This window comes from Strix uralensis, chromosome 9, assembly GCF_047716275.1.
Source record: "Strix uralensis isolate ZFMK-TIS-50842 chromosome 9, bStrUra1, whole genome shotgun sequence".
Classification (NCBI taxonomy): Eukaryota; Metazoa; Chordata; class Aves; order Strigiformes; family Strigidae; genus Strix; species Strix uralensis.
Genome location: NC_133980.1, coordinates 5175740 through 5201243, shown reverse-complemented (window position 1 = coordinate 5201243; position 25504 = coordinate 5175740). Strand labels below are relative to the sequence as shown.

The 25504-nt window shown below is 39.9% G+C and overlaps 1 protein-coding gene across 2 annotated transcripts in view; it reads right to left on the bottom strand.

Annotated features, from left to right (window-relative positions):
* Positions 1-25419, bottom strand: part of SERPINI1 (serpin family I member 1) — a 53842-nt gene extending 28423 nt beyond the window's left edge. Inside the window, exon 1 of one of the 2 annotated variants that reach the window (XM_074878460.1) lies at positions 25309-25419. The gene's annotated coding sequence lies outside the window, so the exon portion shown is untranslated. Of the gene's footprint in view, positions 1-21494; positions 21646-25308 lie in introns of those variants that run through there. The other variant, XM_074878461.1, reaches the window with a different exon arrangement.
* Positions 25420-25504: the final 85 nt, after the last annotated feature.

The following is a 25504-nucleotide window of genomic DNA, read 5'->3' as shown; positions in this document are numbered from 1 at the left end:
TGATCAATCTTTCTCCAGTTCTTAGCAAGATATCAAAAACCTCCACCAAAGACTCTCATTCTATTTAAGAATGGCACAGAATAAGTCATATAAGCCTAAAGCACCAGCTTCATATTGTGCTTATTACTTGATGACTACATATTTCAGTACACTTATAAAACCATCCAGCACTTCACTGCTGCCCAATGGAAAACCCTCCAGTCTGAGCCATGACCATTGCTATTTATTTCATAAAGACTGAGACAGTATTTTTATGGTCCAAAACATTATCAACATACCACACAATTTCCCCAATAACTGCTTTTCTTAATAGTAATTTTTTTTAACCTGCCCATTTGTTTTTAAATTTAAATTAATAATTTATTAAGTATTGACTTAAGGATATTAAGGTTTCTGTTATAGAAAACAACTGGGATTCTCTGTTTTCCTTGTGATCATGGGCATTCTAAATTTTTTTTATTTTAAAAAAACAGAGCACTCCTCTCCCCCAGTGCTACATAACATCAGACTTCATTCAGCACATCCCTGGGCTAGACTGAGCCCAGGTATTAGTCTCTCATCCTAAAAGCTGTACAAGGCAAGAAAAGCTTATAAACACGTCACACAGGAGGTCTATGGCGCTGTCAAAAACGGTACTCAAAAAATAAGCAGAAGCTCATCTTTCTTTTGTTGGGGATGAACCCAAAGCATCATCGTGGCTTTTAAACTGACCTGCAAATCTGGGAAATGTCACATCCTAATCTAAGCAAATGAGTTGCGTTGTTCAATCCAGATGCAATTATGCAGGTAGCTCAGCTTCTCCCCCCCTGTATCGAGAACTGTTTGAGCTCACTTTGAGACCTGACAACATTATAACAAGACATAAGATAATCTTCAGTTTCAAAAAAAGGAAATTTCTCCAGCCTTTTAGTTGCCGAGGCAGCTATTCAGCAGTCCATCACTGATCTTTGTCATACATGCTATTGCCAGACAGGCTTAAATAATTTCAGGGGGAAAGGAAGAGGGAAATTTATACATCTTAACAAAGTGCTTCACATGCAGGTTAGACTATTTGAATGCTATTGAAATAACTGGTATCAGACAATGCCAAAAAAACAAATTACATACAAATCAAAGTCATTGTTCTTCCTGACCACTCTGGAAGAGCTCCTCATAATCAAGTTATAATATTTGTAATTATTTAGTTGGACAGAAAATAGAGTAAGTACATAGATGGGAACAAAGAAAATTTATACTGAAATGCTCTTACAAAACAAAGCACCAAACAAACTCAGTTTTCAAATACATGCTTAAACCCCACTGATGGCAATGTGAGAGGTTAAGCTGTGCAGAATTAAAGTTCCCAGTAGATGTGGATTAGACAAACAATTTAGATTTCCGCCTTGCCTCTTCCACATCACTTTTAGTCTAGAGAGGTTTTCTAATAGAGTTCACAGTGAAGTTCCCAAACACACATCCAGGGGAAAGGGAGAGAGCCAGGGAGGCAGGAATGAGCACCCAGGAACGGGCAGAGGATGCGACCAGCTCTTTTTCTAGCAGTGCTCTCAAGTTATTTGCAAAACTGTTGCTCTCACAATGTATGAATAAGAGTGCAATGCAAGGGAAGATGTTTTAAAGCAACCTGAAGATCTGTGGGTGATGGGCAGTGGGGGGAAGGCTGTAAAACAGAACAGACATCTAATCAATCCTTATCCATCTAATCCGAGATGTCTGTGGTGAACACTTCAGTCCAATTCTTCTTGCGCTTCTGGTACAAGCGTACACTGTTCTACTGACAACTGGGAATCCAGCTCTTAATTATCATTCCAGTCATAACAGTTACTGCTTCTCTGATTCTGCCTTACTTTAGGCTATATTACTTTTGGTTTTATGCTTCCTCATGCCTCTTCATGCAGGTCTTGATCCAACGAACAGCTGAGCACTTCTTATGGTGCAGCGTGTTCTCATCATCCCTCTTCAGTAAGGGTCGAGGGCACTCTTGTTTTGTTCCCACAGCAGTATGGAGAACATTTTTAAAATTGACTGTACCCTATTCACAAACATACTTGAAGTGAAGGAAATTAAGCTGAACATTACGTAATGTATGTCCAGAAAGTTAAACAATTCCCATGACTATCCTCAAACTTTTTAGTTGGTCTTTTTAGACTCTTCCTCAGGGTCATCAGTTGTACAGTCTGTCACTGCTGTTCTGCATCAACAAAATCTAGTTAAATAATACTGTATCAGCTGAAAAGGAAGCAAAGTCCACACTGAACAATGCTTAAAATTAAGGAGTGATCAGTTTTATATGTCAGTGTATGTGTTTTGCATTTATCCACTACCTATATGAATGAAAAAAAAGCTGTTAAAATTACTTTCACTCCTCAATCACACAGATGTTAATATCAAAGATATTAATTTCTCCTTTGAGGGCCAGTCTCAGACAGAATTTAAGTTTTATTTTATCTTAATTGATGCATGAACACCACTCTCTCCTACCAGGCAGTCAAAGAATCAGTGCAACTAGACAAACACTCTCCTTGCAATAGCCTTTACATGAAAAACAACCGTGTATCACAAATCATCGTCTGCTACAGAGGTTTGTCAGAGCATTGGTTTTGTTATTGCTTGCAACTTTTCTCAGGGAAAAAAGGCAGTGACAGAACACTAAAGAATGCAGTATTGCTTCAAAAACCTGAGAAACACCTGTTCGTCCAGATGAGAGATGATTGCACGGTTATACCCATGCAGGTGTTATTTGGTGACTTATACCACAACTTCAATGCAAATCGGCTTCTCTAACATACACACGCTTCTTTATTTCACCAACTCCACTCAGTTCGACATTCCTACAGGACTCTCCTGGTGTTTCTGCTCTGGGTACAGAGACACATATGTTTTGTCTGGTGGTTTCTTTTGCCTGTGGACACTGTTCTATACAGGGTTTAAGAGTTTCTTGAAGACAACTTAAATGAAAGGCACTCCTCCCTCTGATTTTTTCTTATTTTTGTCACTTCCTTCACACATCACTTAATAAAAAAAGAGATCCCAGCTATATGTCATTCAGCAGGTACTTGCATTGAGGTCATGACTAGTTCAATTCCCAGGAAACTTTTTCATTTAAAATGTCAGAAACCTTCTGCAAAGATTTCATCAGTCCTGAAATTCAGCCCACCACATTTCTACAACAGGTCACAAGCAGCTCAGTCTAAGGGCAGCATTCCTGTTTGTTTGTCCTGTGGCCAGCACAGATGCACTCCTGTACACAGGCAGAAGGAACACCAGTGTTAATAACGTTTGAAGGAAAACATTCCTAGGCTAGAATACAGGACTGATTAACTACAGCTCTTGCCTTTCGCCAAGCATAAGGCTGGAATGACTAAGAGGAAGTAGAACAACATCGCCCCCTCACACCCACAAACTCTGAACTATTCAGTTCATTACATATGCTTTCAGAAAAATGCAAAAGGGGCAAGCATCCTCTGTAAACCAAGATACTTTGAGAGATATCATATCAACAAACTCAAACTGAGTTCACAGACATGAAGTACCGTGAATTTTTAAACAGCAAGAATTGGACTCAGTGTAGGAAAGTGCCAAAAATTTCAATTAAGGGTTGCATTCTAGTACCTTGTGCATGCCAGACAGGTTGAAAAAAGGGGTTATAATTTCCTTGTCTTTTACACCTTTACAGACTGTGGGTTTTATGAAGAAACTCATTTATGGCTTTAAAAAGCTACAAAATAAAGCTAAGATATATTGCCTTAGTACCTCAGCACACAGCGACTAAACTAAGATTAGTTGCCTTAAAGATTGCTCTTGGCTACATGCAAGCTAAACACCAAAGGTGTGGGAAGCACAAACAAGAAAAACTGCTGATTCCTTCTGATCAGTGTATAAAAGAAAAGCAACAGGACTGATTACATTCTCTCCTGTAAAGAAGAACATCTGCAGGAACAGACATAAGTCTGGCAGAACAATTTTATAAAGTGATAGATGAATTTACTTAGGGAACAAGTCCTGCTGGTCAGAGGAAAAACCCACTATTTCTGTATCTAGGTAGGAGCTGGGTGCTTCCTCTTTCCCCTCAAACCCAACCAAAACTGTATCAAGTTTGTGACAGATTAATTATGAAAGGATACAAGTTTGGTGAAACTCAGCTACTACTGCTTTGCCAGTTAGTAAACATGACAATTGCCAGAGGCAGCTTTCCTCCAGATGATTTGTTCTTGGCAATCAGATCAAGCAATATAATATCAAAGAGGGAGGGACTGCATAACTAGTAATAATGATTTAGAAAATCAAGACAACTCTCCTTCCAAAATGAAAGCAGTGACCACCAGCTGAGCAGAGGAGATACACGGAGCAGTTAGCAAGATCACCAGGACCAGGCGGTGGTTGTCATGGCTACCCTGAAGGATATGCGAGGGAGGTACACAGCCGTAAGGAGCTCCTGGACTGGTTTAGGCTTGCCTCGGGCATGCTGCCCTGCAACAACAGGGGACCGTGGCTGCTACCACAAATCTCAAGATTCTTACAAACCCACTCCATCAGTTTGTACTGCAGAACAATATAAGACTCGTTTTTTCAATTCTTTCTGCTTTTTCCAGGAATCCAACTGCTCAGATTTTTATTTAAAGATTGGGCAAAAATTGCGTCTCCAGCTACCATTACTGGAACAAAAATTGTGGTTTTACCTCTAGAAAATACCTCCGTACCTCCCTGGAACCTTGTGGTTTTACCTCTAGAAAAATCCCACAGAGTTAATGTGACACTTCCCTCAGTCGCTTACTTTGTTCATCATCCCTTCCCTCCGAGTCCCTCAGTCACTCTCCCTCCAGCACAGGGAGTGCCAGACAGCATACTATAAAACATGGCTATAGCCTGAGTTGACTTAACCTGGAAAATAATTTCTTCTAACAAGTGAAAACAGGCAGGTATTCAGGGGACAGCAGTGCAAAGACTAACCGCTGTAATCAAGCATCTAAACGGGAAATCTACATCCTACCAAGTACTATAAAGGGTCTACTTACACAACCCACATGGGCATGCTTACACATGGAGCTGAGATACAGGAGAGCCTGCCTGAAGGTGACAGGAAGTAAACAAAAGTACCAATTCTCAGAGCAACAGATATGCAATTCATGAGGTATTATTGTTTATAGCCAGAAGAATATGCCCACGGAAACGGGAGAATAACTATATGCCCATAAAATGTTTTAAGTTATGGCTATCGTGGACAGCCCAAGCAGTACATGAAGGTATCTACAAAGTACTTTGGTTATTGGAAGTGGTAACAATCATGTGAAATTATACATGCCTCTTGAGAGCAGGCAGGCACGTAACTGCTAGCTCTGACATGCGTTACATTTAGGCAGCAAGTCAACTCCTTCATATTAGGGTATATATTTACATTTTCTGTGTTGCCAAAAATGTTTATCCCTAAAAAATGTTTATCTTTAGCTTATGTGACCATATGACCTTGTCAAACAGAGATTCTACAGACACATCTAAAATCATTAAGCTTGTTTGAATCTGTTTCAGAGATGTGCAACAACATCCATATTTCAATCTGCACAAACTTTAGTAATAACATTATGGGATTTTATCACTATCTGTCAATTATGGAGCCATTGCCTTCTGGAACAGGAAACTTTGAGGTTAATTTCGTTAGAAAGAAGCACAGTAACAATATATAAAATACTGGGGTATTTAAACTTCTAGTATATAGTGACTAAGATGAGTCATTCTATAAGAAGTGCTTGGACCATACTAAAGCCTTGCTCCCCAACACACAGCAAGACACGCTCCTCAGGATTCTTTATTTCTGTTTTTTAAATGACCCCTTGACACCTGCAGCTTTGAGAAAACCTGAAAGGAAAGTGGTACAGTGAAACCTTTTGTATTGACAATTTCTACCATTAAATCCCAAGTGTTTTTAAACTTTCATGGAGCTTGGCACTGAGTCACTAACCTGCTGAGGTAATTATGCAAGCCAAAGTTGTCTTAATTGAGCTTCCTCAAGCATAATCCCTCAGCTCCAATTAAAAAATAAAAAGAGATGCTGAGAAGCCATGTCCAAAATAGTTAAATTTGAATAGCCTAAAGCAAACATCTAAATCCATGTCTAGACAATTAAGAAAAGGTGGTCTTATTAAAAAAACTACTAATACAAGGCCTACAATTGTGAGGACCCATACACAATTTCTCTATTTGTTTCTTTTGTCTAGAAAAAAAAGTTTTAGAAATTATTTGGCGGAGTGCTTTTATTTGTGACAGCTACAATGTGCCCCACAAAGTAAAAACTATAAATAAGAAAACACAAAACAAACAAGCTCTGTGAAAGAGAAAATTTGAGGTATTAGAGAATTTGGGGATTCTAAAGGCTCAGAATTAGGGGTGTCCATGTGGCCCTTCTGAGAAAGTCAAAGCAGCCTGACTGGGGAGAGCTTCAAGGCTAGAGATTGAAATACTGTATCAGATCTGCTTTCAACAGATCAAAAGCAGGGTCTAACCTGCCAAGTTCCATAGAAGCAGCTTAATCAGGCACAGATTATTTTTTTTACATATATTTTTCAGTGAGGGTTGTCAATCCTGTACAGCACTCTGAATAAGCTCACTATCATGTGTGTTGGTCTTGCCATGAAGATGTTGACCTGATTTCACTATGGAAGGAGGGACAATGCCTAGACACAGGAGGTGAAGTCGGGTCTTAGAGGCTCTCAAGAACCAAGTCTAACAAGTTCTACTTCTGGATTTTTTTTTTCTTTTGAACAAGAAGGCCGACAGTACTCCACTTACAGTCCAACCATCTAGGAAAGGCACCCCAAATGAGACAGTAGCTTTATTTTTCCTCCCTCAGATTCCCTTACGGCTGTTTGGTAAAAGAATGGAGAGGAAGGGCATGATCTGATTCTGTAGTACTAGTTTTCTATCAGAAACAGCAGAGATGGCATGCTGCAATCAGCTATTTTAGATACACGAACAACTTCTTGCCTGCTCTTGCATGTACTGCAAATTCCCTTACTTACAATAAGTCACATTTCTGTTATTTTACTGTGAAATTCAGTTGATCAGCAAGCTCCCAGAAGCAAGCTCCCAACTATAATTTAATTAAAAGGGCAGTAGCTAAGTTTCACCATATGCAACTGCCAGATGCAATCATCGCAGTCTAAGTCTAAAGGCGACGTTACTGCATGTACTGGAGCGTAGTTTTGTAAGTGATGAAAGCTGTCACTTATGTCACAGACATCGCTGTAATGCATTATGATATTACCGTTTCAGCAGAACCAAAAAATATTAATAATACATTTTGTGAAAGCATTTACAGCAAGTGAGTTTGGAACACAATGTTTCAAGCGCCATACACTTTTTCCTGCAACTCCGTGTTTATGCATAATTATAGTCACTGAGATATGCTACTGTGGTGGATTGACCCTGGCTGGACACCAGGGTCCCACCGAAGCCGCTCTGTCACTCCCCTCCTCAGCTGGGCAGGGGAAAGAAAAATAGAGCAAAAAGCATGTGGGTCGAGATAAGGACAGAGACTACTCACCAATTACCATCATGGGCAAAACAGACTCGGCTTGGGGAAAACTAACTTATTACCAATCGAATCAGAGTAGGATAATGAGAATAAAACCAGATCTTAACACACCTTCCTTCCACCCCTCCCTTCTTCCTGGGCTCAACTTCACTCCCCATTTCTCTCCCTCCTCCCAGCCAGCAGCACAGGGGGACGGGGAATGGGGGTTGTGGTCAGTTCATCACCCGTTGTCTCTGCTGCTCTTTCCTCCTCACACTCTTCCCCTGCTCCAGTGTGGGCTCCTTCCCACAGCAGACAGTCCTCCATGAACTTCTCCAACATGAGTCCTTCCCACGGCTACAGTTCTTCACGAACTGCTCCAGCATGGGTCCCCCACAGGGTTATAAGTGCTGCCAGCAAACCTGCTCCAGCATGGGCTCCTCTCTCCACAGGGCCACAGGTCCTGCCAGGAGCCTGCTCCAGTGTGGGCTTCCCACGGGGTCACAGCCTCCTTCGGGCACATCCCCCTGCTCTGGCGTGGGGTCCTCCCTGGGCTGCAGGTGGGTCTCTGCTCCCCCGTGGGCCTCCCTGGGTGCAGAGCACAGCTGCCTCACCATGGGCTGCACCGCGGGCTGCAGGGGAATCTCTGCTCCGGGCCTGGAACACCTCCTGCCCCCCTTCTCTGGCCCTGGTGGCTGCAGAGTTGTTGCTCTCACATGTTCTCACTCCTCTCTATAGCTGATGTTTTCTGTTGCACAGCTTTTTTTCCCCCCTTCTTAAATACCTTATCCCAGAGGCGCTACCACTGTCGCTGATGGGCTCGGCCTTGGCCAGGGGTGGGTCCATCTTGGAGCCGGCTGGCGTTGGCCCCATCGGACATGGGGAAGCTTCTGGCAGCTTCTCACAGAAGCCACCCCTGTAGCTACCAAAACCTTGCCACACAAACCAAATACAGTTAAGACTATATACTTTTCCTGGCATTATAAAAGCTCTCACAGCCATTTTTAAACCTTCAAAAGCTGGAAGACTGAAGACAACAACTATTTAGGGATAAACAAAACCAGAACAGGAGGCCTTCCCTATTCAGTAGTTCACAAGAATAGGGAATACTGCATCAAAAGTACCTTAAAATTGTGTCTCTTTGGAGACTTGCTGAATGCATTTGAAAAGCCTACCAACCAACTCAGGGAAGTTTTTAAATGTCTTTAACAAAATGCATTGAAAAATGATAGTCTTTAAGACATCCCGAAATAACTAAATAAACAAGGTATATGTTAGCTGTGAAACAGTATTTCAGAAGTTCAAAACAGAAGTTAATCTTCAATACATTGTTCAGCTTCCTTCACAATGACTTGAGAAGAAAAAAAAAAGATAGGGCTATGGTATAACTGTGTCAAGAAGATGAAGAAAGTTAATTAAAATGTATCAGGATTTCAGAAGAGGAGTCTACCACTTCATAAACTGAATATAAGTGTGACATACAAAACAGCTTGCTCTCCTACAAAACAGTATTGGCTTGAGACTTGCAATCAACACTGGGCTCCATTTACATTTAGGTAATGTCACTATTGCCAGGAGAGTTATTATTCACTCATGTTAACACTACTTAGATCAGAATTAGTTTCTTACAGTACAGTAATAAGATATACAGATTGCTTTAGGAAAAAAACCCAAACAATTAACCGTAGCTTTAAAAGTAGATGTTATACCCTGATTAATAACAAACAGCAATTCATCATTACAAGGATTATTTATAATGCTTGGACATTGTTTCTCTAACAATTCTCAGCTTCATAGTCCATTTCTATAGAGATGCATGATCGCAACACCCGCAGCCACTGGTGAGCTTCCAGCCAGCTACAATTACTCTTAGAAGCAACTGCATGTATCAGACAGAACGTCGTGACAGGCACAGTCCTGAGAGCCAGCAGCAGAACCGTATCAAATGCTGGCTCACACCAACCTCATGCCAGCAGAGCTGCCCCCAGCCACCCCGGCAGCCCTGGCACCCCCACACTGGCAGCAGCTTGGAGCCAGCCGGGGAATGCGCTGGCAGAGGTGGCCAGGCCATTACCATCCAGTTAACAGAGTCGTCCTGGCACAGCGGCTGAAGCTGGACAGGAACTGTGAAAGCCTGTTTTTAAAAACCAGTTGAAAGAGCTGTTTTGGCAAGTGTGCTGAGCCTGCCCAACAGAGCCACAGTTGATATAAAAATCAGAATGAAAACATCCTGTAAAGCTGGTCTTGCGCAAAAACTTCAGAGACAAAAGGACGAGAAAGAAGAGTCACTTGGAGGGTGTTTACTCCTGAACCAGCAAAATGGAGTCAATGAACAAGTACATGTCATCAAAATCAGTAACACTGGAGAGAAAAATTTAGCACTACTATGTAAGCTTCACCACTTCAAATATTTCTCTAAGATAACAGCATAACATCTGTTACAAAATAAGGACTTTTTTTTCTAAAAACTACAGAATATTCTGGATGCAAAATTCAGCTAGTAGCAGGATTTTTCACTCTGTATTTCACACAGCAGAAAATTCCAAACAAGGCAGATAAGGGTGGGGGTTTTTTTCCCCCATGTGAAGGGTGTTGATCACTGATCTTCCCAAGGCAGTGAGAAGCACAGAAAGACCACGTACAGAATAAAATTAAACTTCTCCTTCCTCCTGCCCTAAGGCCAATTCCAATTCTTGCCTCTTACACTTCAGCATCATTACTATCTGCTCTGCTAGTAGTTTTCATATATTTTCAAATATTTTCATTTTTCTGCTTATCTCCATGTTTTCTTTAACTCCAGAACTCCAATTTTATATTTCTTCCCCTTGAGAGGAGCTCTGCAAGTACGTTACAGAAAAAGAGAAAAGGAAAGCAACTGGGCATCCATCTGATTACAGACACCGATACAGGCAACTCATCAACTCACATAGTATCTGGACAGGAGGAAAAAACAACTAGCACAGTGGACAGAATTGCCACTAAAATCCTCACTTTTTTCTCCACATCATCATACAAGTTGTTCCTCCCTCTTGCTTCTTCATAAGCACCCATGCACTTACCGGCTTATCAGAAAAAAAAAAAAAGGAAACAGTAGTAGCTTCATACTGCTCAAACTGGGTGATCTGGCAGGGTATGAAGAAAAGAAGCAAATTCAGTGCCCTACATGCATTACTGAAATTGTTCAGAGAGAATATCTGGAACAGCAGCAGTTTCAAGGGATAAATGGGAAAGTTGGAAAGAGAAAGGCAGAGAGGAAACAAAAAAAAAATCCCTGCTGGGCAGGTATCTTATCCACAACATAAGAAGATACGTAACAATTGAAGAAATACAGCTTCTTCAGTTAGAGGTAAAACCCAAGGCTCTTTTTACTTGGGAAAAAAAAAGAAACAAAAGAAACTATGTGATTTTGTTCTAATAGTTTTGTTTATCCTGGCCTTGGAGACCTATAGCTGCTGATACATCCCCCTCGGCTCAACATGGACAAAACAGCTCAGTTCAGAGTCCAGTATTCAAGCTGCGCTGAGAAGGTGGAATCTGGCCTTGAAGTGCACTTCTGCGGATCACTGTTCAAGCCTCATTGGCTTGTGTTTATGAGAACTGATGCTGTTCCAAGTATCCTCTCAACAATGAGCCATTTAAACACCACATGTAGGGAGCTGAATTTGTCTTAATCTTGCTTATTCTCCCACACAGAGAAGTTTTGTATCATGTTAGATCCGATTCTAAATGCTAAAGCAATTCACATGAACAAGAGCAATCATGAAGCACTGCAGAAGCTGCCCACTTCTGTTGTTCACTGGCTCACATCTACAAAATCTCCCTGTGGTTAGATGAACACATTCGTGGTATGTTTTACAGAGGGGGCTTGGTTTGTTTTTGGTTTTTTGTTTTGTTTTTTTGGTTTTGGTTTTTTTTTTAATGGGTTTTTATAATTCAAAAATTCAAATACCTTATAGAAAGTAATCAAGTAATTTCCAACACCCAGAATGAAAAGTGAGGGTTGAAACCTCATTGTCTCCCCCTCCCAAAAATCTGTTTTCCAGCAAATCTTAGGTGTTTCCTTTAGGATTTCCTATGGCAAGTTAATATTAATTCTACCTTTTGTTGGAGAGACTATAATAAGACTCCAATTTTTTGTATTATATGCTATGATTCATGCACGTCTAATATTTTACGTTGGTGGGTAATATACACATTCTTATTAAAAATTAGGTTAATCTTTTTAATTAGCGTGGCTTTGAAAACTAAATAGGCTAACCTGAATTCTTGTGCCTGTATAGATTCCAATTTTCAAGCTTCCCACAGGTCATCTTTTTCTTATGTCTAAATTAAATTGTTAAATAGGCTAGGTGGACAGCTGTACCTCAAAGCAAGGAATTTAGACCCAGTTTGTGCCAACCAGTTCCATTAACACGGCCACAGTAGAAAAGATATTTTAATTTTCAACCACTATATCTCAGCAGCAAACTCATTAGCCAACAATCAACCAGAATGCATTGCCTCATACAGACCTCCTGGAGTTGGTGCAGCTGTACGCAAAGCGTTGCCCAAAGCGTGCACTTTTTTTTTTAGTTATTCACCACAGAACAGTTATTCTATTGGATCCAAATAAATGCCAACATGCAAACAGGCAAAAGCTCATCTCTAAACACACAAAGAATCTGTTAATCCTTGAAGCACAAAGAGATCAACTGTACACCTTGTGTTAACTAGACTGTATACCTCAGCCACCTCTGCCTCATCATCAGATAAAGTTTATCACTATGATACATGAGATACTATTTAAAATTATGGCTTGCCCACCTCTGAGGGAGAAAAGCAGACGTGGTGGTAGAATTTAAAAGGGGAACATTACTTACAGTATGAAATTATCTTATTTCTTCTTTGTTCAAAGTCACCCAAGGCTGAAGATAAAGGCTCAAAGATTTGTTGTTTTAAGCAGTAAACTGTCTGTGTACAGGTGAAAGCAGCTCAACTGTATCAAGTGTTCAATCCTGTGTGATATTCAATGGCATGGATTTCTTCATGGCTTAAAGAGCAAATCAGCTGAGAAACCAGCTTCGTGTGTGTTTTCATAAAAATATAGGGAAGCCAATTACAGCAAACATCAAGCCTTAAACAGGGGACATGTCTTTTCTAGCTCCCGAAGTCTGCAGTAACCAAGCCTATTCATAATAATGGACTAAAAGTTCACTACACGTTTTTTCCCCAATGATAAATTAAAAAGCTGGACTTAAAACAATCCAGTCTTCACTGAATATAGAGCTGTAGTATTTGCATACTTACTGCAGCTACTAAATACAGTATTAATGATGTCAGACATGATCATGCACTTGCCTAGGTAAGAACTTATGTCTCTATATAGCCAGAAATTAATAGCCTAACATTTGTTTTCCCATGATTCATGGGGTTTCAGGAATTGTTACGATGTACTAGGAGGGGCAATGAAAGGCCTAATAAAATAATGGATTAAGAAAACTCTCAGTACAGCAAGACTTGAAAACACACTTATCACAGCTGTAATTACAAGCCTGAATGGCCACAGCTGATCCCTGACCTCAAACACTGCTTATGCTCCCATTCAGTGAGTCTGCATTAGGAAAAAATCTTTTCTGTGGCCTTATTAAACAAACATTTCCTTGTACTTGTTTTAAAGGTTCTACTAGTTTAACCTGTTCATATAGAAAGAGTCAGACCATGACATTACAAAATTAGAGGATTAACTATCCCAAAGTCCTCAGGTTCTTCAGATTTTCATGGGTCTCACCACTGTCTTTTTGCTGAATTCTTTCAGAAACTGAACTGCAATCACATTCACCTGCTATTTGACATTGGAACTCAACACTCCCTCTAACAATTGCTGAGATTACTTTACCCAGGAATGCATACTAGAAATTTTTCCCTGGAATGTCCTGATCAAATTGTGGATGTCTCAGTGTATGTTGTTTATGATATTGTTAATGAATTATCAAAGGGGTCAAGCTGGTTACTGTGAAATAAAAGCTCATATTCTGAAGTAGTGCCTTTCAAAAACCAGAACTATTTTCTACATCCAAGTAATTTTCTCCTAAGGTTGACTGTGACACCAGTCCAGCTATGAATTCTTTAAGGCAGGTGCTCATCTTTTAATTGGACTGACAATGATGCCAGCTGAGGTAGCCAAGTATGAATGTAATGTGGATTTCAAAGCTCAAATTTTGTCTGTTCAAGGATGTTTATATCTTTTATATCAGTTGTGGACAGAGAAAAAAAAACAGAAATAAAATACTATTCTGAATGTGTACACATAGTGGATGGGACAAGAAGAGTCCCAAATTGTAGTAATGTGAGGCTGGACTTTTAACAATAGCTTTTTGCTGGCAAAGACAATGAAGCTCTGAAGTAGGTTGCCTGGGGCAGTCTCTAGATCTACCCACATCCACCAGGTCCCTTTAAGAAGGGTAGACAAGCACGTCAGGAGTCAAGAGACAGTTGACAGTGACTTGGGAAAGTAGATGAACTAGAGGGGTGAGTTTCAAAGTTCCTTGCATACAGCCACATTTTCTCCATCCCTCATGTTCTGAGAATGATACATATACAGATGCATGCATGTATACATACACACGTACATCCCCACCCATACACATTGTATGGCCCCACTTTAAGAGCCATAAAACTATATACCTCTTAAATACTGAACAACAGTGCTGAAAAGGACTTTACCTACTTAATGAGTAGTGATCTCACATGGAAGATGCAAGAGAGGGAAAGCAAGAGAAAGAGGCTATATAAACCTGCTCCCTATCTATGCTCTACACAAAATGGAACAACTGTTAAGGGAAAACAAAGAAAGGTACAGCTCAAAATCTCTTTTGGTTCAATGATGTTGGAATTCTTTGACCAAGCAGGCAAGTGAGGTTCAAATCTTGGTTCTGTGGCAGGTATGGAAACACAGAAGTTGTTACTGTTTTGTGAGTTTTATGGCTGACTTATAAACCCCATTAGGAACCAAGTTCTGTTCACCATGCATCTTTGCTTTTATTTAAAAGGCCTAAAAAATTAAAATTTTTTCCCTTGGCTTGAATCAGTATGACAAAATATTATGGAGCTACTCAGAAAATTTTGCGTGTTTAGCCATTCAATCCATAGGGGAAAAAAAAAGTTAATGATACAACCCAGTTATGCATTTAATGTCCCAGGGCCAAGTCACTGTATGTCCACAAAAAGCATTAATAAACACAGTTTATCTCACTTTATAAAAGTTGTGATTACCATTTTTCAATAACTGAAGCTATCAGCAATATGATACTTCTGTATACCTTATGAAATTGAACCGAAATGGCAAAGACTATTTGAATTGAGCTCAAATGCCAGTCCATTGTATACATGTTCTCTTTTTGTTTCTATATATAATGTCAAAATTCAGGGCTGAATTTTTAAGAGTGCAGCACATCAGGGGTCAGCTGAGAACAAACACAGGGAGCCAAGCACATAACAAGCCTCTATTTTGGTGCCTAAATGGGAGATAAATATTCCAGGGTTAAAAAACATCCAAAAAACTCATACGCCTGCTTGTTTTCAGAATCTGAAGACTACATATAGAAATGGTCCACTTTGAATTTCAGTTACTGAACACACTAGAAGTATTTAAAAAGATTCCTCTATGGAATAGAAAACATCACACTATTATGTACTTATAGTCCAAGACTCATTGAAGTCAATTGAAAGACTTTAATTCTATTGTATTTTGTATATATGGAATCTGCATACACGCATTAAAAACCTTTTATAAGTTCATAAAACTCTTTTTTTGTAATGAAAAATGTAAAGTCTATTGAAGGAGGAGTACATAACCTTTCTGCAACTGCAATACAACTGGAGTTGAAAGACTCAAACTGAAGACAAATCTCTTCGGTTGCTGATACAGGAGGAACTTAAGCGATAGCATAGACATTTTATTTTCAAATATCAGAGACTGGCAATAAAAGAAAAAAATGCTGAAACTTCTTTGATCTGTAACAATACAAAACCCATTGCCACTTGGTGCTTTTACCTCAGCAACCTGACGCCTTTGTTATGGATTACTGATATTCTGCTTCTGAACTGCTACTGAAATACCACCACCGTGACGGCTCCCATTCAAATACCAGCCTAGCTGCCTCTTTCTTGTTTTGAAAACAGACAAAATAATTGTAAATTGGCATATATTGCTGTAAACTAGCAAAGCCTAATATTTCAATTCTGAGTGAAAGTGAGGAGATTCCTACTAAGGAAACAAAATTGGTAACTTTCCTTGCCACACAGACATGATGGTTACAGTGTAATTTAACATATAAGCAAACTTTATGAATTGCGTGCTAAATTATGTTCAAGTGTAAGTCTTCCAACAAAATATACATTTCATCAGCCTTTGATATGCTTAGTTTGATTCAGAAACATGCCATCAGCTCATCAGGTAATCACTTCCAACACATCAGAATACAGGAAGGTCTAAATACCAACTTTCACAGTATGTACGAGTGCTTGCAATCCCTCTTTGCATTACCAGATATAATGATGTCATGATTTTTGAAAGGCATTTTTACCATGTAAAAGCTAGTGTTAATATCACTATGCCAGGCCTTTTTACTAGCAACTTCCAGAACTTAAACAGTGGTTCATCCAGTATATGCACACAAGATTAGTCCAAGGTTAAGTCTTACAATTTTAATAGTTCATCAGAATAAAACCATTCAGATTTTTATTTAAAACCAAGAAAAAGATCACATTGCCTCAGAAACAGTTAATCTCAGGTGAATCTGTTTCAAAGGCTACAGCCCAACACTACTTAGGCCTAGAAATATTCTAAAACAAATTAAAATATGTACCAACAAGAAAAATAAATTATTTCCCTAAGTATTTCCATAGCTTTCATAAAGACGTCAATTATCATAGCTTGTCTTCTAAATTAACGATTCACAGTGATGGATTATTCATGCAAGTCGGCCAGCTGAACATTACACTTTGACTCTGGGGAGAAACTATAGCGTGTCTTAATTAACTATATTTTGTATAAGGCAGAAGACAGAAAAATGTTATTTTTCTGGTCAACCAGGTAAAAATGTAAGAAAATAAAACTAGTGGTAATTTAACTGTGAAAAAATATCTTCCATAGTCTCCATAATTCATATTTAAAGTGAACTAGCAAGAGCACGTTGCCTCAAGTGAGCTCTGTAAAGTAGTTCCAAATTGTTGTTTTGTTGAATGATCTGACATCTACTCTGTTTAAGTGTGAAAAAGATGGGAATTTCATGTTAATATGCTATTTCCTGTTGCATGTACAACCTTGCAAGACTTCAGTGATGGCACAATTTCTTGTTTCAAAAGGACACCAAGTATTTTCACAGCCTTGACCGAAATTCAACTCAACACTGAATATTTCTATGAGTGAACAATACGTTATTATCTCAGATATTTTCTAAATGAATGTTATATTCTAACAGCCTCCTTGAATGTACATAACATTTACGTGTTGTGTAAGTCTATTGACAATATTTGTTACTTTGATTAGGACAGTGCAAAATACCTCTACAATTCAAACAATGTCTAGGATTTGCAATTGTTAGCTTTCAAAGTGCTATTCAATGAAAGATTTACAAAATAAAAATGGGAAGTCTATGACAAATGTTACCATTTATCTTTAGAGTAAGCAAAATGAATTATCTAACATCTCTAAAAATCTATACCAAGTTGGTCCAAGACAGCAAAGACCGCCATGCCTGATGAATTATATGACCACCTAGTTGCTTACACAGCTTATATACAATACATTAAGGTTGTTAAAAGTATTAATCACATTCTAATAGACCTTTACCCTTTTACAAACTAATACCCAGATGCCTCACACTCACTACTAGACTTTATTTTATGAGTAGGAAGAGTCTATTCTCATTTTATATCAGAGAAACACAGGTTAAGTAAAGATTAAATGACTTGTCCACTACCAAAGGCTCTAAAAAGAAGTTTTTTTTCTTATTCCTTTAAAAGTATCCTATCCTTTGTGTTACCTTCTTTGAGCTCCCAGAACAACCCTGGAGCCTTTGAAAGCAGAAATTTAATTTTGTCCCCGCTCTCCTGGTGTTTCAGCAATATTTGTGGGGATTCTTCTAAAGTCCTACAATTGTTAAGGAATTAAGTAATATCTCAAAGATAGGATAGTTACATAGATAAGGATTAGGAAAGGATGGTGAATATCAATTCAATTAGTCTCTAACAATCCTGAAATGACAAACAGTGGGAACACATATTATCATCAATCTGCCTCCATATAGCTTTCACTACAGGTAAAGGTGATATCCCATTAGACCTAGCTCCTTGTAACAACTCTTATATACAGATTTGAATTTATGTTGCTTTCCTCTCCTTCCAAGCACAAGATATCCTAGTGTTCTTGTTGAGAAACATGCTTCAAGAATTTGCTTTCATTGTGACTGAGCGAAAGCTTGTCCTCTTCAAGCTAAAGGGCACTTTGTGGCCACTTCATATATGAAGATCTGATATCAGTTATGTCAAATTCACAAGGAACTGTGGTTTCATAATGTATACACATTTTCCTCTCTCACATTCATACATGAAAAATTACCAATGGCGTCTGTTTGCTTCATGCATATCATCCCCTCAAAATAAATCTACTTACAGTCAATTTGTTTCTTACTCACTTTCATGGATATTTTCTCCATACGCCCTGCTGCTCCGTATCCCCCATAATTAGACATTTCTGCTTGCTTGTTTTCCTGATATTTGTTTTTCTTGGTATCTCATCGTAGATCTAATATACTGCTTTCTTCAGTATTTCAACACATGCATGGTGGAGAGAGCAGATGGAAACTGCCAGCTACAGATGACGACAAGTAGCTTCTGTGCAAGTGGAGACTCCAAAAGCTGTAAAATCCACATGGGTTTTTGCGCTACCATGACATTTTCAATGCCTCAGAGATGCTGAGGAGGGACTGCTCAAAGGCACTCTCCTCCAGGAAATTAAGAACAAGCATGGTTGTAGCGTGCAGTGCCACAGAGGTGGATTGAGGAGCTGCATCCAGGCATGCATGGCACGCAGACTTCAGAACCCATCTCCAGGAAGCAGCGGCAGAACACTTCCAGCTACACAGGCTGCTCAGTCCTACCAAGCATCATCCTTCTGTTAAGAAATGGTACTTCCTGTCTTGCTGAACTCCTGATAGGTATTTACAGATGCTCTTTACACACCTGAGTTCGTCAGATGAGGGCCAGATAGTTATTCATCAGCCATTCTCTTGTCCCTGGCTTCAAAAAAACCCCATCTTTTAAAAACCCCACATCTGAACAAGTTCACATGGTGGTGGGATATTTCACAGACCACTGTATTTTCTGTTTAAACAGGTAGTAATGAAACTATTCCTGCTTACTTTAAAAACAAAGCCACAGCTAGTACTCCTTACAGTCCTGCTTCCTTGTGATGGTATTTTCAGAGGACAGAAGTAAGGAGATGGGCAATGCCCCTTGGAGATTAAAAGAAGCAAAGATTTTTATGCACACACCGCAGGAGCACAGAGCACCACGAGTATAGCAGAGGAAGTGCTAGAGCAGGTGAAGGGAGATCTCCACAGTCAGGCCTGGGCGCTGAGGGAGGCTGATACAACAGGCAAGCAGACCGAGAGGGAAGGCCTGGTTCTGATGCAGAGCAATAACCTAAGGCAAGGCAAAACATCCCTTCCAGACTTTCACTACAAGACATAATCCGTACCCTGGGATACTTATGTCAACCTTACTGCAGGATGAAAAGGAGATCATAGCAACCAAAGGCCAAACCAGTGCTGCATTAAAAAGTTTCAGCTCTTTATTTGACTATAGTTTGTCAAATATCTGAATCTTTATTTTAGAAGTATGGTCAGCTTTGGTTTTTTTACTTCCTTTAATAACAAAAACACCTGCTGCCTGAAACATTACTGTGAATAAACAATGTTACTTTAATAAAGAGGTTTTTATTCACCATATGTAACTGCACATGCTTTTAAAGACAAAATAGAATTACTACATTGTTTTAAAAGTCCATATCCAGTTTAATAAGAGACTAGTTTATTCCTCTTTAGTACTTGTAAGAATCATTAGACATCTTTCAACTCCCACTAATTACTTTGTTTTTGGCAGACATTCCTGTTTCCTCCTCCTGCTTTTTTGAATAAATCTGAAATTAACAAGTCAATAAACTGACATATTTACAGTAAAAATAACTTGGCTTTCCTTTCTTTTTCCTCCCACTTCTCATATTTCTCTTTGCAGATGAAAAGGTTATCACTCACCTACAGGCTTTACATATACTCACAGCAATGTGGGCAGGGACCTAGGCATCTTCCCTTTACACCAATAGGATCTCAAGTTGAAGACCTGATATTACAGTAAACTGTTGGTGTTGTCTTGGGTTTTGATTAATAGCTTTAAATAGTTTAGAAACTAGAGCAAATGCTTCTTTTGAAAAAAGATAGCCAAGAATGAAAACACGAGTTGCTTCAGTGAACTCAAATTGCTATGTGAAGTACACAATCATTAAATGCTCCAAGAACTGCTTTAATTTAAATGTGAAAAGAAAAGCATTCGAAAAGGGCAGTTTTAGTGTACCAATTAAAAAAAAAAAAAGATGTCTCAAATCTTTAAACCTATTTTCTTTCTAACTACAACCTACATAACTGAGATGTATGGGGAAAACTGGGGCAGCGAACATTACCTCAGAAAGTTACTGAAAAACGACATTTTGCTACACTGCCAAGGAAGGAGGCCATCTCCAGTGGCTACGCGATTGTGAGGAGTTCAGACAAGCTGTCTTTGGCAAAGTACCCACGCTCTTAATGTTACCTTGACATGACAGGGTCAGTTAAGAAAACCATGTTGAAAAGTAGACATCCAAGTTCTCCAGCTTACTCCAAACATCTAGAGGAGAAGCAAGGGCTGGAATCGCATTGCTGCTCAAGAAGTACCAGATACAAAATGCAACTAGTGAGGAAGTGTTTGGGCATATTATCTTAATGAAAAGGCAATTAAAATGTTTGCTTTTCTGAGGTGTCAGCAGAATTCTCAGAATTCAGTCAGAATTCCAAAAGCGAAACAAAACCTTAAATATGTTGTTCAGAAAGTTAGAAAGGAAATGATAGTTCCCTCTTCTCAGATGAGGAAGGTCCCCACACCCACTGTGCACACAGAAACATGGGTGACAAAAACAGATGAAAACAGAAGAGCACAGGAACCACAGTTCTTCCGAGGTCTGGAGAGATCATTCCTAGCTACCAAGTGCTTGGTTTTGTATGTTTAAGAAATCACACTGCACACATGGTACAGCTTCAGTTTCATATCTGACAGAATCGGTCTTTCTAAAAGCAGCCAATTGTCCATTAGCCCCATCAAGTCATCATGAGTTTAGAACTGTCAGACATACACAGCAGATTAAAAATGGTTTACATTGTTAAGCGACTACTTGTTTAGATGTAATGGTAATGGTGCATGGCTGAAGTACATAAATAAGTGGAAAGATATCTTCCAATTAATAGGGTATTTGGTTAAAACTGAATACAACCACATTGCTTTAACTTTCTTCTTCTAGACAGTATATTACTTGTCATTATTGATTCTTCCTGAAATAGTCTCAGGGTCTGAAAAAATATTTCTCAAGAATTATCATAATATTTAAACACTCAACTAAACCAAAAATCCTTTACAACACAGGAGGTCAAATCTCATTAACCCAAAAGCCAGACACATATTTAACTCATTAGCTTGTATCAATAAGAAATTTTCTCTTTTCCCATCTCATAGCTACAGCTGCTTTGCAGTGACTCTGAAAGACCAAAAAGGATGCGGATAACTCATGCAGCTTTTATCACATTAGCCATGGTCTGCAGTTCTCATAATCATTAGCTTTGAAGTATATTAAACAAAGCAGAACATGACCTTACAGTTGATACTTTAATCACACCACGTAAGAACAATTCTTTATCATACATACTTTATTAAGGCCACGGAACCAGATGCTATTCAGAACTACTCAAAACACAGCCAGGCAGAAGTGAGCACTGCTGTCGCAGAGCCAGGCGAAGGCAGGCTGTGACCACACCACCAGGAGGGTTCGCGCTTTTAGACGCCAAGTCACCAGACAACTTCCAACACGTATCTCAGCGTCTGGCTGGGCTGAGGGACCAACGAGAAGCAGAATGAGTGCGTGTGTACAAGATTCACAGAAAAAAAGAAATTGAAGCTTTTAGTTTTAAAATAATGCACTGTAGGGTAGCTTTACTTATTAGCAAAATGCACAATTATCTACATTTATGTTTGGCACAATATGTGATTACCTTTTTAGAAATAGAATTTGGGGATGGGAAAGTGAGAAGAGATGACATGGCGTTCTTTCAGCGAAGTCAGGAAATTGAAAATATTTCATATAGGAATTCATCCTACTTGGATTCTCACGCTACTGGGTTGTTAGAGACCTTCTTCAACATTAACCCCCTTTTCTAATGACTGTACTAAGGTATTTACACTATTAAAAAATATATTCCTAATGTGACTGATGCAGTTTACTTACTCCCCTGTCATTTCGTACTGCTTTAAATACCAAGTGCAGAGGGAAAGTAAGTCCAAAACTTTACAGATATTATTGAATTGTGGAATTAACTTTTTATCTTGAAGTGGCTAGCTTCATTATCTCCAGCACAATTTTAGAAAGAAGTTTAAGGAAAACGTGTTGTTCTTTCAAGTCAATAATTCAAGATTCAGAACCTATTTCCTTTCCTCCTTCAGGATACATGTTACCTAACTTTCCCCCACCCAGGTTCCACTAACCTTTTGTCATCCCAGTTCACAAGACTGGCAGTACTCACAAGACATGAATTAAACCCAGGAATTTTTAAGGTATTTCCAAATTTAAGTTAACTACTCTGGTCTTTGATGCCTTTGCAGAAAAACACAAAGTTACCACTAATCACAGCTGATTATGTAGATGTCTTTCCCTACCATTGCCCATTATACTGACATGTAATCAGAGATACCAACTGTATCAGAGATATACCAGTGTATATAAAATAAAGGAAACCAGACATTAATTTTCAAAGCCATGTTTACACACCAATTTTTAACATTATTGTGAACACAGAACATAATTAAGATGAGGACAGCCTAAAGACTCAGTATAGGACAGATAAACACTATATAATTAATACTCAGCCTGTGTTTTACAAAGATAATGTATTGTCTACACAGAACATGGTTTGTTGGAAACTATTTTAAAAGCTATTCAGCCGCGCCCAAATTGGGTCTTCATGGATGATGAGCAACCCGAAAACAAACTTGAAATTTTGAGAAAAAAGTTAGATATGTTAGTTGAAAAGGACTTCAAAGAGCTAAAACTTAGTAGCTAGATCTTGATGTGAAAAATCCTACCAGCACTAACCCCTCTCCGCTGTTACATTTTGATATGCAGGATTAGAAATTGAATTAAACTATGCGTAAACATGACATTTACATCTACAGAATAAATTTCAAAAGTGTTATTACAACACAGTGTTGCTAGAACTCCGCTAGACTATATGAACATATACACATTCTTTCATCTGAGAGGAAGAAACAAGAGACCCAAGTCTTAAGCACGAACACAAAACCACACCACACCAGCATGCTCCTGCAGGAACCAAATCACTGAGCAGCTCAGAGGTGCATTAATCCCAGGCCATTTTTGGAATCAACTTGAGCCAGCAGCTAAAGCCTTCAGGAGGGCAACAGGCACACAGCATATTGTGTGGTTTCGAATAGGAAAGTAGATGAGTGACAACATCACGAATACTTCCACATACATGTGAATGAATCGTTTGCTGAAAATGGTAAATGAGGAGAAAAAGTCAAAGTAAATTTTAAAACCCAAACTCAAACTCGACTTGAGAATGTGAACATATAGGATAGTCAGTCTTGGGAAGATAAATTTTGGAACTCATGACTGAATTTAATAGCAAACTTGACACTGCCACAAGCTTTCACCTTATATTACCTCTTAAGTTGCCCTGTGTAATTCTGTAGACAACCCATACCATAAAGAAAGAGCCAACAACCCTTCCTCCTCCCTCCCTCGGCAATTATTCCTTATCACACTCAACCAAGCCACAACAATTCTGAAAAATACAATGGACATAAAATAGTAAAGTATGAATCTGATCCAAGACCTCACTGCTATAAAAAAAAAAAAAAAGACAAAATCTGTTAAAGTATTCTCTATTTTGAGTTGTTGCACCTGTAGGACTGCAGCTTTGTAGCTTTACTCTAAAACATACTAATCTTACTGAAAGGATAAAACACCACAGACATGCATTTGGCTCAGCCTATACTATGAATAGTTTCAGTAAACGTCTCTCACCTAAGCAGAACAGCATCATTTTCCATTAGACTGAAGTACTGATCACATCAAAAATGTGGAGACAATTGGGGAATTGGAGATTACAGGCGATTAATAATACACAATTTATATACACTAAGTAAGCTTTAAGCAGCCCTTTAATACCAAGATGTGTGGAGTATTTCATATATGAGATATCATACATAGATCCGATTAAAACAAAACAAGGTGGTGTGGAGAAAAAAAAAAAATCAGTACATATAATAAGGTATAATAATCCAGGTGCTTTTTTATTTTCTTTTTGTCCCACCCAATGTTTTTGCTCACATACATGAAGGTGATAGGGACCGGTAACGTGCATGGGTGTGTGCAGATGATCTGTCCTTTCCACAGACAGACATCAAAGTCTTCCCACTTCGCCATCTCACTGCTGCAAGAAGTTACAGCCAATGTTTGACAAGTTTAATACTTTAACTATTCATTCACATGTTCGCATCGGAATGCATGTATCTTACTAGCGTTAGGTATTTTTATTTTTTAAAACGCGAGTTTTAAATACTGATGCATCAGAAATGGAGATACAAATGCAAAACTGAGGTAACATTTTAGCAATCGACCTCATTTTAAACACAATTTAGAACTTGAAATCTTCAAGCTTTCCATAACACAGTTACCTCGATAAATAATATTCAAGTTTAATGTTTTTAGTAGCCAAAGGACAAAATACTCCGTATACGGTCTGCAGAGCACACAGAACAAACTGACAGAAGGAGCGTGCCCTACACGACAGAAGCCCCTCAGAAAAAAAAAAAAAAAAAAAAAAAAAAGGCTTCGGGGCACCGCTCCGGGTGGGTAGTGACCAGAAAAACCCCACAGACCCGCCCCACGTCGTCTTCTTGGGCACGGACGGGTTTTTAAGAACTACGGCCGCAACACTTACCACAGCGTAACTTGAAAACAAAGTGCTCATGGTGAAGCGCAGACGCTGGCGAGCGGGGCTGAGGGCTGCCCGGAGGCGGGAGCGGCTCCCTCCCCGCCGCTGCCAGCAGACAGCGCACGAAGTAGGGAGACAAAGGGCGACCGAACACCTGAAGGGGCTCGGGATTTGTTTTGTTTTTTTTTCTTTTTCCCTCAGAAGTTCTCCCTCCCCCGCTCCCGCACGCCTCCCCTCCCCGCCGCAGCCTCCCTCCCCTCAGGCGTTAACGGAACGCCGCGGCGGCGCCTTCCCGCGCGCGGCGCGAGCCCGGGGCGTACTGGCGCTCGCACCGGGGGCCCCCACGGGGGTGGGCGCTTCCCCCGCACAACCGCCACCGGGACATGCGTACCCACTCACACCAACGGAAAGCTTCGCTCCGTTAAAGGAATAAACCAGAGGCGCCACGCAGCACACACGCACACACCCATCCAGCACCACCAGCAGTGGCGGGACGCCCGCACTCACCAGCCCGCCACCGCCACACCCCCGCCGGCTGCCTGCGCCCGCCGCTCCGCGCGCCGCCGCGGGTATGCTCCCCCCACTGCCGCCGCCGCCGGGATAGTCTCACCGCCCCGCGGAGGCTCCGCCCACCCCGCCGGCCCCGCGCTCCGATTGGACGCGCTCGCCGCCTGTCTCCGCCCCCCGCCCGGCGCCGCGGGGC